At 44.6% G+C, this 18,054-nt stretch overlaps 1 long non-coding RNA gene across 1 annotated transcript; it reads left to right on the plus strand.

Moving 5' to 3' along the window:
- The first annotated feature begins 2,034 nt into the window (after positions 1-2,034).
- On the plus strand, positions 2,035-8,551 carry LOC116662268. Its single transcript, XR_004318311.1, has 3 exons — positions 2,035-2,169; positions 4,331-4,375; positions 7,862-8,551. It is a non-coding gene; the product is annotated as an uncharacterized LOC116662268 (long non-coding RNA).
- Positions 8,552-18,054: the final 9,503 nt, after the last annotated feature.

Raw genomic sequence — 18,054 nt, forward strand, 5'->3', positions numbered from 1 at the left:
TCTCATTCTATGTTATTTAATTCTCTAGAACCACACTGTCCCATATGGTAGCTGCTAGCCCACATGGCTATTTAAATTTAAATGAACTAAAATCAAATAAAATTTAAATCTCAGTTTATCCATTGCATTAGCCACATTTCAAATGCTCAATCCTCATGTGACTAGTGGCTCTCAGATACTGAACATTTCCAGCCTCGCAGAAAGTTCTGTTGGGTGGCGCAGCTCAAGAGTCAGGATCTGGCATGGCCCCTTAAGGCCAGGTGCGGGCTAATTTTCTCCCCTTCCTGGGAGTTTGGAGCTCATTAGGGACAGTTGGTCACTTTCTTGGCTGTCCTGCCCCATCCTACCTGCTCTGACGGCCATGGGGAAAGGTGGTCCTGGTGAGTCCTGGGTACCTTGCTGAATCCGAAACCAGTGACAGCTGGAGCACTTCCCCATCCACTTGGACATTCTGTTCCATTTCATGCTGGTGTTAGAGAAACATCTGTGCGGCTCTAGTGAGTTTTTAAGCTAAGGCTTGATGGTCTATCTGGGGATTTCATTACTTAAGCCGTGACTAATAGAATGCAGTTAGTCCTGTAACCATCGCCTTGCCTCCAAGGCCCCACTACCGATTCCCCAACTGCTGCCAGATTAACTGGCTTCAGCCACAGTTTTGGTCATGTCAGCAACTGCTTCAGCTCTCTGGGCCTCAAAAGCCATAAAGAAAGGAAGCACTTAATTACTTCCCAAGTCTCTTCCTCTTTTAATCTGCTGTGACGCTCCGGGGTTATTGCCAAAGCCTGTGTGTGGCAAGAGTATTGACTTCACTTCAGTTTCACTTTTCAAAAGAAAAATGTCACCCAGTACTTTTAGGAAGAGAGGTGAGGGATCTAAAAGACAGATAAATGAAGGAAAGGCCAGTGAACAAAAGCCACATGAAAGCAACTGATCAGCAGAGCTTCACCACCACCCGAGCCCATGTGACCAGTGAAAGCTGATTTACTCAGCAAGTCTGTCACCTACCACTCCTTACTCCGTGACAGTTCCGGATGACCTGCAGGGCACCCAGCCTCCTTCACGGGGTGCCGTGAGTGCTGCAGAGCCCTCAGTTCTCTCCCGAATCCCCCAAAGAAAGAGAAATGATGCTTGATTGGCTCTCACTCTTCAGGGTAGTTTATCACATTCTAGTTTGTTACCACCTACCCCCCTGGCTGCCTGATCCACTTAACACAGTGGCATGCTGGAATATTCTTGCTCTTTTCCTTTGGGTCTGTGGCTCTGTTCGGGGCTAGTTAAGTCTCCCTTTGCTCAAAGCTGAGGTTTCTGTGCTCATTCCATTTTCTAAAATTCTTTTATCTCCTTCCGTGTCCAAGGACAAGTGTTTTCTTTGACTGGCTTCGGCGTTGCAGGAGTTTTCTCTGCAATCCCCGACGAGCCTCTGTGATTGGAGCCCCTTTTATATGGAGAAATCTCATTATATAATCATCTAAAGAAGGGCTTGACCTTGGGTGAATTCCTTAAACTTCTCCTACCTTCTGTTTCCTAATAAAAGGCAGATAATAACAGAACCTACCTCAGAGGGTTGTTGTGATGATTAAATGAGTTAATACATATAAAGTGCTTATAAAAGCCAGTACCTGGCCTATAATAAGCACTCAATAAATGTTCTATATTATAATTGATGTTATTATTAACCATATGTAGTAACTATGGGGACTCTTTTAAATAAAATGCTTGATTAAGCAGAACGCACAGTTCCTTGACCGTATTCAGGAGCAGAACTGTGGAGGAAAAATGGCAGGAGGAGAGAACTCTCCAGAACATGGTGCCCTTTGCTGCCATCATAGCCATCCCTGGCTGAAATGTCTCCTCAGGTCCCAGGGTCCTGCAGGGTCGCAAGCTTGCCCATCCCCACCCCATCCCTGGGTTTGGCTCCACTGGGCTGTGCTCCTGGGGCGGGGGATCTCTCCCCAAACTTCCTGTGTTTCCCTGCCAGCTGCATGAGAAGTTCGACCGTCTGAAGAAACTTCACCAGGACGAGAAGAAGAAGCTGGAGGATAAGAAGAAATCCCTGGATGATGAAGTGAACGCTTTCAAACAGAGAAAGACGGCAGCTGAGCTGCTCCAGTCCCAGGGCTCCCAGGCTGGAGGCTCACAGACTCTGAAAAGAGACAAAGAGAAGAAAAAGTAAGTGGTAGGGTGCTCTGGGGCGAGGGCTTTTTTCTTCTCCTGCTCATCCCTTCAGGGTGGTGACCAGAGGCCAACTGTGGGCTGATAGGCTCTTTGGGCCCCTGTGACTGGTCTCAGTGTCCCCACGGGACCTGTGGATCCCCTGAGTTGGGGGAGCTGAGAGCAGGGAAGGGCTGTGGCCCCAGAGGCCCAGCCCCTCTGCTCGCCCTCTCACTTGGGTAGGAGGAGAGGGAGGGAAAGGGGAGGAAAAGCAAAAGGAGTGTGAGAGAGTAGAAGGAAGAAGGGAGGGAATGAAAGGCTGCAAAGTTATCAGGAAGAGATGAACAAAAAGAAGGGCAGAGAGAGGGTAGCAGGAGAGAGCCTTAGCAGAAGCCTCCAGGTACCCTCTTTCTCCCTGGGAGGTTGGAGCTGGCCAGCCTCATCCTCCTCCGTTCTCACAGCTGAGAGAGCCTAACCCTGCTGCTGAAGGCTGCAGCGTGGTCCTGATTTCTCGTCCCTTCGCGGTCCCTCCCTCTTGGCTGCTTAGTTGTTCCCAGCCTGGGGAAGCACGAACTTGGCAGGGGGCCCTTGGAGGCTCATGTCCTCCGTGTACCCCATCCTCAAGCTGGAGAATGACTGAACAATCCATCTGTCTCCCCTGGTGTTGGGGGAGGTAGGATATAGCACGCGGTCCTGGTTACCATGTGGGTCAGTCACCCTGACCCAACCCCAGGCCTTGCTTGCTGAAGTTATCCATCTTCACCCCAGAACCAGAGGCAAGAAACGCATTTCTGACGGGACCTGTACAATGCCCGGAAAACCACCAGTGGTCCCTGGTGCTCTAGTTGTTTGTGCGGTGTGACTGGAGGAGCCCTCGTTTGGAGGGTTAGACAATGTCCTTACTAAAGTGGCCTGAGGATCTGAACAATGTCCATGGTCATTGCCTTCTGTTCTTAGCCACTGGTTGCTGGACTCAACTAGGGGATATTTGCCGGAAAGAGGAAACATCTTCCTTTCCTCTGTGCCCAGCTTACCACTTAGGAAGAAAACAGTACAACATTTCAACAACAGTAAAATACATTAGTCAAAGATTTTATATTTGAAGGCACCCGGTTTTGCCATCTGATTATTCTTTTTTCAAAAGTGTAATTTGAACATTTTCACCAATTAGTCCAGAGATCTTTGTTACTGAATCATAACAATCTATGTCAAAGTCACTGACTAATTAACTTTTTTTGATATTACCTGATAGGCAAAGTTCACCTAGTGAGAAAAAAAGCCTCCTTGGACACACTGTATATTAAATGATCTGTCATGGTGTGTTAGTTGCACCAGCAGGAATGGATTCCTATATTTAAGTTCGGAAAAGTCTAAATTTGTCTTCCAACTCTAACCTGCTACTTTCATAGTCCTGTGGTGTTTGTTAAGTCGACCCCTGGGGCAGTCTCACAGCCTGCTGGCAGGAGTTAGGAGATTCATTTGTTTGGACCCCACTGATGCTAAACTATAAATAGTCCCTATTGAGATGTTCAGTGGAAGTTCCTCTCAGACCAGGCTTTCTCCTAGTTGCCCTCAATTAACTGACCCCCACCTCCACCCAAGGCAGAAGACCTTATCTAGGGAGACATGTCCCTTCAGTCTCCAGGAATGTTTGGAGTTGGTGGTGGCACCCTTTCCCAATTTTGAGATAGGCGAACACCTCACTGGCACGTGGCACCTCATATTAACAAGAGAGCCTAACAGAACAGCCTGTCCTCTTCCATACTTCCAGGTGTATAAATGGCCCCAGGCCTGGGCTTTTTGTGTAATTCCCTGAACAGTTAGATAACCTCTGGAAGACCTATCACTAGACCTGTGTCACTCTGGTCCCCGTGGTGATGATGTGGGTGGTGGGGAGGGGAGTTGAGGGTAGAAGTGGTGGGTGGTAGTAGCATTTCTTCTTGAGAGATGGTGGTTTGATCTAATAGAATCACATATGGAGGATTTCCTTTGGCTGCTCTTAAAGAGCTTAAGAAAGAGCACCAGTGTTTCAGGGCTCCCTACCAGCCCCCTTCTTCCTTCACCTCCCCACTCCTCCTAATCTCCTTTGACCTCTAACTCTTCACTGTTTGTGTCAACTCATAATATTTGATTTCTCCCCAAGCTCACTCCATCTTCATCAGCTTTTACTGTTTTACAGTTAACTCTGCTGTTTGCTGCATGCTGCATGAGACCCAGGGTCCTGGTAAGCTTTATTAACTCTAAGTAGAACTGGCAGTGGCTTCTAGAACACCTCTCCCCAAATCTCATCCCCTGCCCAACACATGTATCTAATAGAAAAGAAGCTACTTCATTGTCCTAGCTAGTTTTCTCTTGTGATTTATAATATTCAGAAATAGTCTGGTGTGATTTCAAGTGTACCTGTGGAATGTTTGTCTTCCTGATTTAAAGTGAGGGTTTTTTCAGACTTTTGCTGCCAAAACAGGTAGCATAGGTGGCCATTGTTTTTCCTTAAAGAGCCTTCATCATTACTCTCAAAATTAACTAAACTGTAGTGATGAGGGGAACTGTTGGGTTCACAAGCCCTGTCCTGCAATGTCACGGTCAGCCTTGACCCCCCCAGGTTTGGGACTGTTCCGAGCCAACGGAAACTTGCTTCTCTGTTTCCCTCTGGTGGCTGTTTCTTATCCGAGAGGTTTAAGTTCTCCAATTTCCTTTGGCTATGTAACTCCCCAAAATCATAAGAAAAGTGGAAGAAAATGAAGAGTTCTCAGATATTATAGAGAACTCCTTATATTTAATTCTACAAGTACCAGCTTCATGAATACCTTTGATAAGGAGGTAAGCAGGTAACCTTTGGTAAGAGGGATTGCAAGGGCTAGGTGTTATGTCCACAGGAGTGAATAAAGTAGCCCGTGGCCTCACATAGTTTACAGGTTGATTATAGCAATGGTTAAGCACCTTCTGTCTATTCTTCTAGACACAGGTAGTGAGTGGGGAGGGAACATAAATATTTTTAATTGAACATAATTAGGCTTATTACCATTTAAAAACTTTACCATAGATACTTTCAAACAGGAACAAAAGAAGAGAGAGAGTGGTACCATGCAGCCCTGTGTACCCACAACCCCGCCCCCAAACAACTGTCAACAGATGCCAATCCTCTTTCCAATGTTAACCCAAACCGGCTGGATTATTGTAAAGCAAAACCCACATACTTCATCTGTAAATACTTCAGCATGTATTTCTAAGAGATGACTCTTTAAGAAAAAAAAAAACCCATAACCACAATGCCACCATTATCACACCTCCAAAATTAACAATTCGTTCACATAAAATTTCTAGTCAGTGTTCAGAATACCCCGGTTGTCTCATAAATGCCTTTTACATTTGGTTTGTTTGGCTCAGGGAATATAAAATATTGAGAGGACTTCTCCCCACTCACCCATGGAGTTTATGATTTAAATGGAAAGCCTGCTGTTAGTCACCAAACTGATTGCTGCAGCTACTGCACTGGGGACTTTGGGCAGCTGGCAAAACATCTACTTTCAAGCAAATCCCGAAGAGGAAGTCCATAGAAGCTTCTGAAACATAAGGCCCATGAAATTGGGCCAAAGGAAACAACCCTAAAAGAACAATGACATGATTTACTGTCTGGCTTAAAGGCAAGTCTTGGAGCCCTGCTAGTTGACTTGAATGAAACAGCAGGTTTCCGTGGAAGAAGACTCTCGAGTCGGAGAGCGTCTGTCCACGGCTGCAGTCCCAGCGCCTAGCAAAGCGCCTGGCACTTAACTTCATGTGTATTTTCTTCGTTCTCCCATTTTCCATGAGGAGAACAGGAAAAATGCATCCTGGTCACTTAGATTTCAGTTCATAAAACCTGAATTAACATGATTTGACACAATTTAGTTCAGCTTTCCCTGAGTAAATCATTGTTAATGGCCATTGCTAAAATTAATTCTGGCAAAACTATAATTAAAGCCGTACTTTACGAGCGAGAGGCAATTGGCAAACAGCGAGAACAGCCAACTCCGACCCTAAGTAGATTGGCTTTTTCTGGCATACTTCTCCCCAGCAGACCGCAAGAGCAGCTCCGAACCAAATAGGGAAGGGAGACCTTGGCTCCCTGGGGTCTGAAAGCAGCAAAGGTAGCCTGTCCCTTCCCCAAAGCCCTCATTCTAGGGGTGGGTCCCAAAGGCCACCCCTCATTAACTGGAGCACAGGCAGAAGGAGGCTTACTGTTCCTTGCTGGTTTTGAAATTGCTTAAGGCACTCCTGGCAGCTGTCTGCAACTGAAAGAAATTCTCCCTCCGTGAAGATGCAGATGCTATAGCTCAGTGGTTACTGGTCCCTTGACCCTTGGAGGGGATGCCAAGTATATAGACAATATACACATATCGAAACACATCAGCCTTCCCATGAAACCCAGGACACAGGCTGTCACAGTGTTGTTGAGGTTTCTCTTCCCCTGGGGAGTAGACAAGGAGTGAAAATAGAGATGAGCATTTGTATTACATTTTAACTCTATTCAATGTGATTTTCCATATGATATCTCATTTTCACATTACAACAATCCTGTGAGGTAGAGGAGGAGGGACTAATCTTCAGTTTACAAGATAGAATACATGGAGGAGTGGGGAATTTAAGAGATTTACCAAGGATCACACAGTGAGTTAGTGGCAGAACTGGAAAGAGAATGCAAAATGCCTAATTCCTGGTATAAATTGCCATTCACATAAGTGTGTGTGTGTGTGTGTGTGTATGTGTGTGGATATATTCACTGTGAGGAAGTGACTGTACAAACATACTCAGTATACACTTTTAACTGTTCCTCCCCAATATCTAATAGCCTTTATTTAATGAGATAAATGTGTTCTTCAGGAAAAACAAAAACAAAAACAAAAACAAAAAAACTAGGGGTTGAGATCCAGAGGCAGGGAGTTCTCAGGGACACTGTGGTGTGAAGTAAAGGAGTCTTGATCAAGCAGCCAAGGGATTCAGGCTCTGCTGCTGGCTGTGACTCTCTGTGTGACCTTGGGCAAGTCACTTGGCTTTGCTGTTTCTTAGCTTCCTTATATGTCAAATGGGGATCCATACTACTTGCCCCATTTATGTCACATGGATGAATTTAAATGGGAGAAAGTTCAAAGTGCGGTGTGAACACAAAAAATAATGCATTTCCATAGCTCAGGTTGTTGGGTGACTGGTTGGACCTTCATGCAGAGCCCAGCCACCACCCCCAGACACTTCTCACGCAGATCTTGCCCCGGGGTACCAGTTAGCTGACTGGGACTCTCCGAAGGTGACCTAATGTGAAACCTGTACCTCCTCTGCTTTCCCTATGGGACGAGGCCATCACTGGCTGAAAGCCTGGTGCTCTGTCCCCTGGCCTGAAGCCACCTGGAGATTTGCTGAAGATATTCCTGTATACGGTGCCTGGGTGGAGCGTGCTGATCAGGACCCAGTAATTAAGAAGAGACAAAAAGTATTCTTGTGGCTGCTAATAATTATTTTGCTAGCTAATGCCACGGTGGTCGCCACTCAAAGGTGTGTATGAGTGAATGAGACCAAAGCATGTTCCCGGAAGCCGATGCAGTAAGACCTTAAGCCGATCTACAATAGCTATATTCTAATTGAGCCATTAGTCATCATGACAATTTTCTTCTAACCTTTTTATTTTTTGTACATTAATCCATCCATTCATTAACCCAACTTCTCTTTTCATTTTCAGTTTGGGCTTCCTGTAGACGCCCTTTTCCTGCGCAACAGAGCTGGGCCTCCCTTTCTCTAATTCCCCCTTAACACGTCTGGGGGGCACACACCCGTGCCCTCCCCTCTCTTCCTGCCAAGGTTTATAGAAGCCTGAGAGCCTGAGGACCGTGTCTGGCCTCTGGTCAAGAAGCCAGCAGTCACGTGGCTTGGAGATGCATCCTGCATCCCAGTGCCCCTCCCAGCGCCCCCAGCTGGCCATTCCCCACCCCATCTTTGCCAGACTGTACCGTGTTTGGGGGTCCCAGCTGTTCCTCTCCACCACCAGCTTCCCTCTTCCAACTGCTGCTTGTTTCCCCAAGGTATTTGCATCCACCATGGCTGGGTGAGCTCTGGTCAGTACCCCAGTCACTGAGCTTCCCCGACCATTCCTTAGCCCCCAGTAGGAGCCACAGCCCCTTCTCGGAAGGCTCCAAAAGGAGATCTTTTGGCATCTTTTCCTTTGGGCCTGTCACCCCAGCCTTTCCAGTTTTGATTCACTCAAAGTAACCGCACTCAAGCTGCGTTAAAAATCCAGAACAAGTTTATACTTATACCCAGCCCTTCCCCGACAACACAACTGCTGAAGAAAGTAGCATAAATTTTCCCTCTCTATAATTCTGGGTACCCCACAGGTGCAGAAGGGAGAATAAACCTGAATATTATTACCAGCCTAGTGTCTTATGGAATTGTTCTGAGGTGTCTCAGCATCTCCTCTGTAATTTCCCTTAGGATGCCACACCATCCCAACAAGGCAGAGCCAGTGGCAGGTATCATCCGATGTCGTCAGCTGCCAAACTGAGCAGTCAAAGAATCAGTGTTTTCAGTTTTGCTATGATGAGTCCTCCAAACTATTTGGTGAATGTGATGACTTTCAATCGGTATTTTGCACACGTCCCCCAGTAAGAAGAGGTGAGGCTACCAGCTGGACAGGAGAAAAGAAGTGGTCCCTAACTTTATCTCCAGTTTTGATTGGATATTTAAAAAATCTTTGAGCCCTAATTTTTTATAATGGGGCCCATCTGATAGCGGCTTTGGGAATTCCTTTGAAGTAGAGAGCCCTCCATTGTCAGGGCCACGAGGTGGTTTCAGTGGCCTTTGATGTTTGGCCAGGGAGAGAGTGAGAGCTGGAGGTGACCTGGCGATGATCTGTGGCTAACACGCCGTTTCTCTACCCTTCCTTTGCAGTAATCCATGGCTGTGTACTGAATAGTATTCCCTGCTACAGCTGGACTGGACTCCATTTAACCTTTTAAGCCAAGGTTCCCATTGTAACTGACAGATTTCCTTTGAGGTGCCAGGCAGCTGGGCCCCCTGCTTCTGCCATGTACCTCCACTTCAAGCCCCACCTCTTCTTTTGAGTTCTGCCTCAGTCCCGCCGGCACCTGACCATGACCACCTTTTTTATTTTCATTTTTTGGAGGGTTTTTTTTTTTTGTCACTTTCTTTCAAAACACAGTCAAGTAAGGCTATGCTACATTTTCAGGTCTTTTTGAAGTGTTGAGACTGGGGAGGGAGTGTTCTTTCTTCAATAACAGATAAGAACAGGGATTGAAAAGTAGAAAAAATGAAAAGCAGAGGAATACACACACTTTCTCTTGTTGGCAAAGCAGGAGTACAGTTTGGATACGGATTGTTTGGTGAGTCACTGATTGGTGGGTGGCCAGAAGCAATAGGAAAGTGATGCTGCCAACGCCCACGCTAGTTTCTTGAGAAAATCCAAGTCGCACAGTGGAGTATTTTCGGAGACCCTATGCTTGGCGATTTAAGAAACAAAGAAGTTTGTATACTTAGCCGGTACCTCTGGGAGATGCTAAGTTAGTGCTGTCAGGTCTCCTAGGGAAAGGCTTCTTATTTACAGCTTTGATGTTTCTGTGACCAGTTTCACAGCTGCTTCCCAAGAATCCCAAACTTAAACAACCAACCGGTCTCCATCCTCGGGTTAATTATTTGCATTACAAATAGGAGGCCCCTGTTATTTGCATTTGTTTACAGGTTTACTACTGGAGGCTTGAGGAGCTCTGAAAACTTCAAAAGGTATTAGAGCCACCCAGCCTTTGAGAGACCTTCAGAGACTAGGCAGGAATTTTGTATGAAGGGAGATATTCTGGTCTGGAAGACAGATATGACCCACTTTTTTTTTTGAGAGGAAATTGAGGGCCAGAGAAATGAAGGACTTGCCAGAGGTCCCAGCGCTGTTTTGTGGCAGAAGCAGGCTAACTTTAGTGTCTCCTGATTCCCAATCCACTTCAAAAATGGATTCAATCTGTTCATGGATGTTCCTGGAGATGAGTCTTTAGACATTCAGGAGAAAACGAACAGTTACTATGAGAGGGCCTTTGAGGTTTCTTCTTCCCTATAGAAAAATATCCAGGCAAAGCAGAGGACTCAAGGCCAGCTCCCGAACCGAGTTCTTCCGCTGATGATAGAAGTCTCGGGGCACCATCCGTTAACTGTTCAGCTTTCCTGGAAGTCTGGAATGGAGCCCAGGCTGTGTATGTTTAACAGGTGCTCTAGATGGTCCTTGTAATCAAGGAAGTGTGGTAAACAAAACTCTAACCTGTCCGTGAACATGAGACCTTTAGAAAGTCAACCAAAGCTATGAAAATAATTTAAATGTTTATTTTATTGGGCAGCTTTTCTCACTGTAGACAGAAAGGTTTTTTTCCTTCAGTGAAAAGGCTTTTTACTTAGTACAATTGTTACCATTTTAAAAAGTACCCTAAGTACTCTGTTTACTTCTGGTGAAACAAACCCAGTTATTAGAAATGGTCTGTGTCCCGCCTGCCCAGACTGGAATGGAATGGCCTTCCTGAAAAATACCCCTGTGTATAGACACACACACACACACACCCCTCATTTCTCTTAAGCCAAGAAATTTGCTTTTCCTAGCTGCCTTACAGGTCGCTTTTGTCTTTGTTCATGTTTTTTGTTTTAATCATTTGACATTCACATGTGGCTGTTAATATGTGCTTTTTTTTTTTTAATTAAAACAAGAAGCTTTCAACTGGTGTGTGGTGTTCTTAAAACCTTCTCAGCAGATTTCCCGGTGGTGATGGTCCATCGGTGACCCCATTCTATCCTGCCTTCCCCAAGTTTCATCTGTGCTACCTCACACTGCCCACTCCCCTCACCCTGTCTTACTTTGAATGTCCCTTTTCTTTGGCTAATCTCATGTTTTCTTTCTCTTTCTCTCTCCCTCTCCAGCTTTTTTTAATCTTGTCTTCAGCAGCTGCACTAAGTCTAAAGGAGAAGACTGCCATTATAGAAGAGTTAGGGTTCCATAGTGTTGCAAACCAGAAACCAACCAATTCCCTCTCTCCCCAAACTGCGCACACACACACACCACACACTCAACAAGTGTTCATGTGTCCCTGTGTCACCAGGCAGGAGGCTCTCTCCTGACTTACATGGTATTTTAAATGGAAGTGTCTTGTCCTAACTTAAGGCAGGAAAAGAACCGTCAGAGCTGGAGAATGGACCAAATGTAACCTCAGAGAGACACCTACAGGATGACTCACCCAAGTGTAAGTGACTGGGGCAGGAAACCTCAGCTGTGGGTGTGCAAGTACTATTCACAAGTTTTCTGATTTTCTTTTTAAATGCCAATTCTCTGGTTCAATGAGTTGACTGTCTACGGCCATTATTAAGCATTTCTGAATATGGAAGAGAAAGTCAAGCGACATTCATATCTTCTTCAGCGTTTGCAGACCTTCTGCAGACTCCAAGCAAGGGGGGAAAATGGACCTACTAACACTCAGATGGAGAAGGGAGAGACAGGAGGGAGTTTGAGCTTAGTGAGAGCAAAATTACTCCATTCAACCTTCCAAGGCCAGTTGGGGTTTTGAGAGGTTTCTACTCACCCTGGGATCTGGAGGGAGAGCTTTGATGTTGATAAATCTGCCTTGAATTCATTGGTTTAACTTGCATCAAAATACCATGTGAGTGTGCTCATTCACATATATCCCTACAACCATGGCCATTCCACTGTCCAGTGTCTCTTAAGAGAGCCTCTTTGCATGTTTTCCAGAAGCTGTGTTCGTTTTTCCTTCTCCTTTGTTCTTTTTGCTCAAGGTGTGACCAATCACTGCCCCTCTGGGGCTTTCATTCACCAGGAGAAACATCATGAAACCAGCACTGTTTAGCTTGATACCTTTCTAATGTCCATGTCAATTTTCAATAAAATTCAAAGAAATGCTCAACGGCTGTGTGATCTGAAGTCATTAGGTGATGCGCCCATCATTGTTGGCCTTAGGAGTGGGTGGCTGCCTTTCAAGGGGGTAACTTGCTGGGCTCAGGGAGGCACCATTGGCTGGTTTGCAACCTTCCTGGGTGGGCTGCTCTGTCATTCCCTCCACCTGGGCTTGCAAATCCCACGGGGTGAGGTGGGGCTGAGCAGGAAGTTCTTTAGTTTTCCTTATGTAGTATAGATTTAACCCATCCGTCGAGCTCATTATCATCTAGGATGGTGAAAGTGGAGTGCTAGACCCTACAGAACAAGATTCGGGTGAGTTTTAATTCCAGAAGGAAAAGAACTCTGCGCTGCATGTCTTCTCTTATTTAATACTATGATGTGAGCATCCTGAAAATTCATGTATATGACTGTCCTTTATGACTTGAAAAGCCTTTACTTTGTGTCCTGGGCCTACTAGGGAGGGAAGCCTCCTTGTCCCTCCTAGCATTAAAGTTGGTAAGACAGAGTGGTCGGTTTTCATAATTCTGGTCACAGTCGAGATGGGGTTTCCTTTCCTCGGCTTCATTTCCCGGGTGGCCAGATGCTGGAGATCCTCTCTGAAAGAGTACCGGGAAACGACACTGGCCTGCGTCTGCGCAGCTCGCACACTAGGGGGCAGCCGAGCGCGATAACGCTCGCCTGTGACGTCACCGAGCCGGGCGGACACTGAGGTGTGGAGCGAGGCCGACTTGCTCGCTGTGTGTGCTCTGGGAGAAGTTGTGTTCAAAACCTCCCCGTAAAAGGAGAGTGGCAGTAACTCCCTTGCAGGGTGATTGCGAAGGTTCCATGAGCTAAAGATCTGGGTGTTCAGTAAACGGAATCCTTATTAAGGATGGCGTTTCCCCTTCACTAGAATTATCTTAGGTTCTTCCAGTCTACTGTTTGGCAACCTCATCAGTATTGTCATCTGAGGCCAGGTAATTCTCTGTTGTGGAGTCTGTCCTGCGCGTTGTAGCATGTTTAGCAGCATCCCTACCCACTAGATGTCAATAGCACACCACACCTCCCCATCCCCATTTGCCACAACCAAAACCGTCGCCAGACAATGCCAAAAGCCCCCTGGAGAGCAAAATCGCCCCAAGTTGAGAACCACTGCTCTAGGCCAAGGGTCAGCAAACTTTTTCTCTAAATGGCCAGCTGGTAAATATTTCAGGCTTTGCAGGCTACATGGCCTCTGCAACTATTCAACTGTTACTACAGCACAAAACCAGCCACTGATAATATATAAAAGAATGAGTGTGACTGTGCACCAAAACTTTACTTATGGACACTGAAATTTGAATTCATACGTGAGTTTCAGTTTCTCATGTCCTGAATTATTATTATTTTGATTTTTCCCCCAACCATTAAAATGTAAAGACCACTCAGCATGAGGGTCATACAAACACAGGCAGAGGGACCAGATTTGGCCTCTGGGCCACCGTTTGCCAACTCCACCTCTAATGCATTTTGGTGCTTGTTGATGCATCATTGAGCCTAAAGGTATTAGAAGTGACCGGCTGGTCAAAAGAAATGAAGACAAATGGCTGATACTTTAATTCAAGTTAGTGGGGAGATGGGTTTGATTAAAATTTGCATATAGTTTTGCTAGAGCACAGATGGGGGCAGGGGTGTGCTGAGGAGCTGAGAGCCTGTTCCTGGGGTGGTCCTGAGCAGTGAGGTTGCTAACTGCCTCTAGGGAGAGAACCGAGCCTCTAATACCCTCAAAATGGCTGAGCAACTTGGACTCCAGTTGCAAGCACTGAGGTTAAGCATCCTTTTGTGTCTGAAATGCTCTACTCTGGGAGATTCATCCCTTTGCTAAAAGGACACCTTTCTTGCAAGGTCATTCTTCTAAAATGGGGACACCCCTTGAAAGAGTTCTGCATTCGAACAGTAATGCCTCACAGTGGTTTTGCCACCCAGACCTACTACTTTCCATCAATGTCCAGCCAGGTCCTGCAATACCGCTTAGCTTCTTTGGCTTCGGCTTTAGAAGATCCCTGCCCCTCAGCTTAATACCCATAAAAATTATATGAATATTTATTATGTATAGGATTGGGGACAAACTCCTTGTCTTGGTTCGGGGCTTAATGAAATTATTTTCTTAATCAAATGGTAAGAGTGTATTGAACACCTCCCATGGGTTTGGCCAAGTCCCCTCTGCTACGTGGGGTACTTTGCATGAAATCAGTTAGACATTGCTCTTAAGGAGCTTACACACTGGCCCTATCTTATCTACTCAACCATATTTTCCAGTACTTCCTAATACCCAGTCTCCATTCTGGTCCATTCAGTCTCTGCATAGGCCTCTCCCTAAGTTACACAAACTAGTTGTTGACATTGTCTGAAATAGCCTCTACTGAGTTAAATTCTGCCTTCGAGGTTCAGGCCTACCTTCTCCTTGAGGCCTTTCTTGACCCCATCCACCTCTCCTGATCTCTTCTCCATTTTCGAACTTCTTGGCTGAAATTTTATAATCTTCTCTGCTTCTTGCTTAAGGGACATCACTCCTCCAAAGATATTAAGCTTCCTAAGGGTAGGAACATCATTTAGAGCCCTCCAGGGGGCCCAGGAAAGCACTGGACACACAATAAAAAGTGACTAAGTGGTAGCTAGATTGAGATTCTTTACCAATGTAGGGAGCTATTGTACTTTTGAGATACCTGATTTTGAAATTAAGTCACAAGAATAGTACAATGTATACCCACATGTTCTTGACCCAGACGTACCAATTAATATTTTACCCCTTTTCCTTTATCATTTATGCTCAAACTCTCTCTCTTTCTCTCTCCCCCTGCCACCTCTCTGTATCTAAATAGATAGATAGATAGAGGTACATAACATTTTTTTCTGAACCATTTGAAAGTAATTTACATGTTTCATGGCCCTTTACCCCTAAATATTCCAGTGAGTATTTCCTAACAATCAGGATATTCTCTTACATAGCCACAGCTACCAACTTCAGTAAATTTAACACTTTTACACAACTTTAATCTATCGAATAGTATACTGTATAGCAATTTTTTCTTCTCATGTAAGATTGGGTCTAGGATCACCCATTGTGTCCTGTTTCTTTAGTCTCTTTTAATCTGAAACAGCTTTTTTTTTTTGTCTTTTATGACATTGATATTTTTCAAGCCCCATTTTTTTTTAAAAAAGTGTTCTCATTTTAACAATGAGTTAAGGTATTGCCCAATATCTCTACTATATAATTGCTGTTTCCCTTCCTTTTTTGTTACTAATAAACAATCTGTGAGGAGAAACTATAAATCCATGCAAATATCCTACTCCTTATCAAAAAATTTCCCCCTAGATTTAGCATCTATTGGTAATTCTTGCCTGAAGCTATCTACAAAATGATGATTTTCCAACTCCATTATTCCCTGCAGATTTACCAATCGGCACATGGTATTCTATTGTAAGCAAAGGCTCTCCTTTCTCCTTCATTTTTAAAAATTTAAAATACAGTCAGTTATAATGTGTCAGTTTCTGGTGTACAGCACAATGTCCCAGTCATGCATATACATACATATATTCATTCTCATATTCTTTTTCATTAATCTCTCATCATTTTTTATCTACTTGATATCACTGTGGACTTATGGCCTCCTATTTTTTCAATGGCTCATTATTGTCCTCAATAATTTTAGTGCTCAAATTACCAAGATTTGGCCAGCTCCTAGTTATTGCTTTTAATCCATTAGTAGCCATTCCTCAAGAGGATATTGTAGTGCAGAATACTCTAGTCAGGAACTTTTGGTGATCAAATTTCTGGGATAATTTATGAGGGTGGTGCTTAACCAGGTTCCAGGTTTCCCTCCTCTCATCACTCACTGGCTCCCCCACAGGAAAGGGCAGGGAAGGAAGCTAGAAGCTGTCAGCCTGTGTGTATGTTTCGCGTAAAGAAGAGTGGCAGGAGCCTGTGTTAGAATGGAGATAGATGATGGCGGAGAGGAGGATGGATGATTACAGGAGGTTTTAGGATGGCAACGGCTGCCGTTATCAGAGCTCCCTCCTACACCTCTCTTCAACCATTATTCAGATAATCTACTTCTGCTTAGGGTTTTCAATTCCTGCTCATTGAGAAAACATCTGTGGCTTGTGAGAAGGGAATGGGATGAGATAGGTTGGCTGAAGGATTTTTTTTTTATTAGAAGGATTACCAGGGAAAGAAGGTCATGGAGAATCATGCAAATTTTTGTTTTATTTACTAGAGGTGAAACTGCTTATCCCGTAGAAGAAATTACAAATGGACTCCAGTTATGGCTGTTTCAGGGCAAATGGCCTCTAACATCAATTTCATTGCCTTTCACTTTGTAATCCAAATTCATATGTCAGATTGCAATTATTTGTTCCTATATGATGGAAGGATTTTCATCCAAGCTGAGAGAAGTTTATTTTTATTTTCTCAGCTCTTTTTCTAAGAAAGATGTGTATTGATTGCAATGATGATTTTGATGAAGGTTAGCAGCTTAGGCTGCAATTAATCTAACTGCAAAATAAGAAATCAGCTTAAAATGTAGGCCCCAAGAAAATGAATTTCACAAGTTTGGGACAACATGATGAGTCGTCATTCATTCAATCATCCATTTAATTCAACAAATATCTATGAAGTTCCTACAGGAGCCAGATGTAGGTGCTAAAACCAAGACAGATGATTCCTTGTTCTCATGGAGCTGATGGGGGAGGAGGAGAAGGGGGCAGTCAAATTTTTTAAAAAGTTCAAAAGGTAGTACATGCTGTGAAGAGGAAGAGGAGAAAAAAACCAGAGCAATGCAATGGCAAATGACTGGGGGAACACTGGATGAGGAGTCAGGGGACCTAGATTCCGATATCAGCTCTGCCACAAACAGTCTCTACAGCCTTCAGCTAGTCACTACACCTCTCTGGCCTTATTTTTCTCACTCGCACAAGGATGACTTGAATTTATAGTCTCTAAGCTTCCCTTCTAGTATCATGTTCTTTGATCTGATAGTTCAAAGACTGTCATTACTTCAATAAACATACCTACTACAGAGTCAGAGACAATGTCCTCCCTATGCAATGGGAGAGACAGGCATGGAAATAAATCATTTTAAAACTGTGGAAAATGCTTTAATCTTCTGCTCTTCTCAGCCCAACACATCCCTACACATAAGATGTGTCACATAATGAGAACTATGTCATTAAAGAGTTAAAAGAGGACAATGGGTCAAAGCCACCTCATCCAATTGTCCTGCTGCCCTGGGACGTTGAGTTGTATGCAGGACTATTTCTCCCCAACAACACTAATCAGCTCTAGGACTACAAAGAAAACCCAGTTTCTTTTTCCCTTGTATTGACTATTTTGAGCACACAGTAGGTGCTGTGTAAATTCCCCGACACTCATTCATTAACTACTTTCACAGCACAGATTGGCAGACACAGATTGAGGGATCAGGCTGGAGCAGATCCACGGGTGGAGTAGCAACGTTTGCCTACAGTGTAACTGAGCCATTTGCTCCTGTGCAGCCTTTTAACCCTCTTTCGGGGGGGGGGGCTTTTGTATTTTGTAATATTCTACACGTTTTAAATTAATAGTTAATACAGAATTATTTGAAATCACGATCAGAACTGTGTAAACACGATGTCTGTGTTTGTCAGCAATTGGGATGGTGTATGGACGATATGAGAAGTGGCGCTCTGAATGATTTTCTTTACAAGTATTTCACTTTTATTACTTCACAGTAAAAAACAAAGCTAATAATGCAAGACGCACAGAGCTTTTCAAGCTGTCCTCTGAAGAAAAGGCGCCTCACAGAGCTGACATTAAAAAAAATGTGTAAAATCCATTTCAAACCCAAGACCCTCCCAAAAGACACGGTCCCACTATTGCAACGCTCAGAAACCCAGAGAAAAGCGTCAGGCGAGCCATTGCTGCCAACAATCACCTGAGGGAGCCTTTCAGGGACTTAACAGAACCATGTTCCCGAACCGCTGAG

This window comes from Camelus ferus, chromosome X (assembly GCF_009834535.1).
Source record: "Camelus ferus isolate YT-003-E chromosome X, BCGSAC_Cfer_1.0, whole genome shotgun sequence".
NCBI lineage: Eukaryota > Metazoa > Chordata > Mammalia > Artiodactyla > Camelidae > Camelus > Camelus ferus.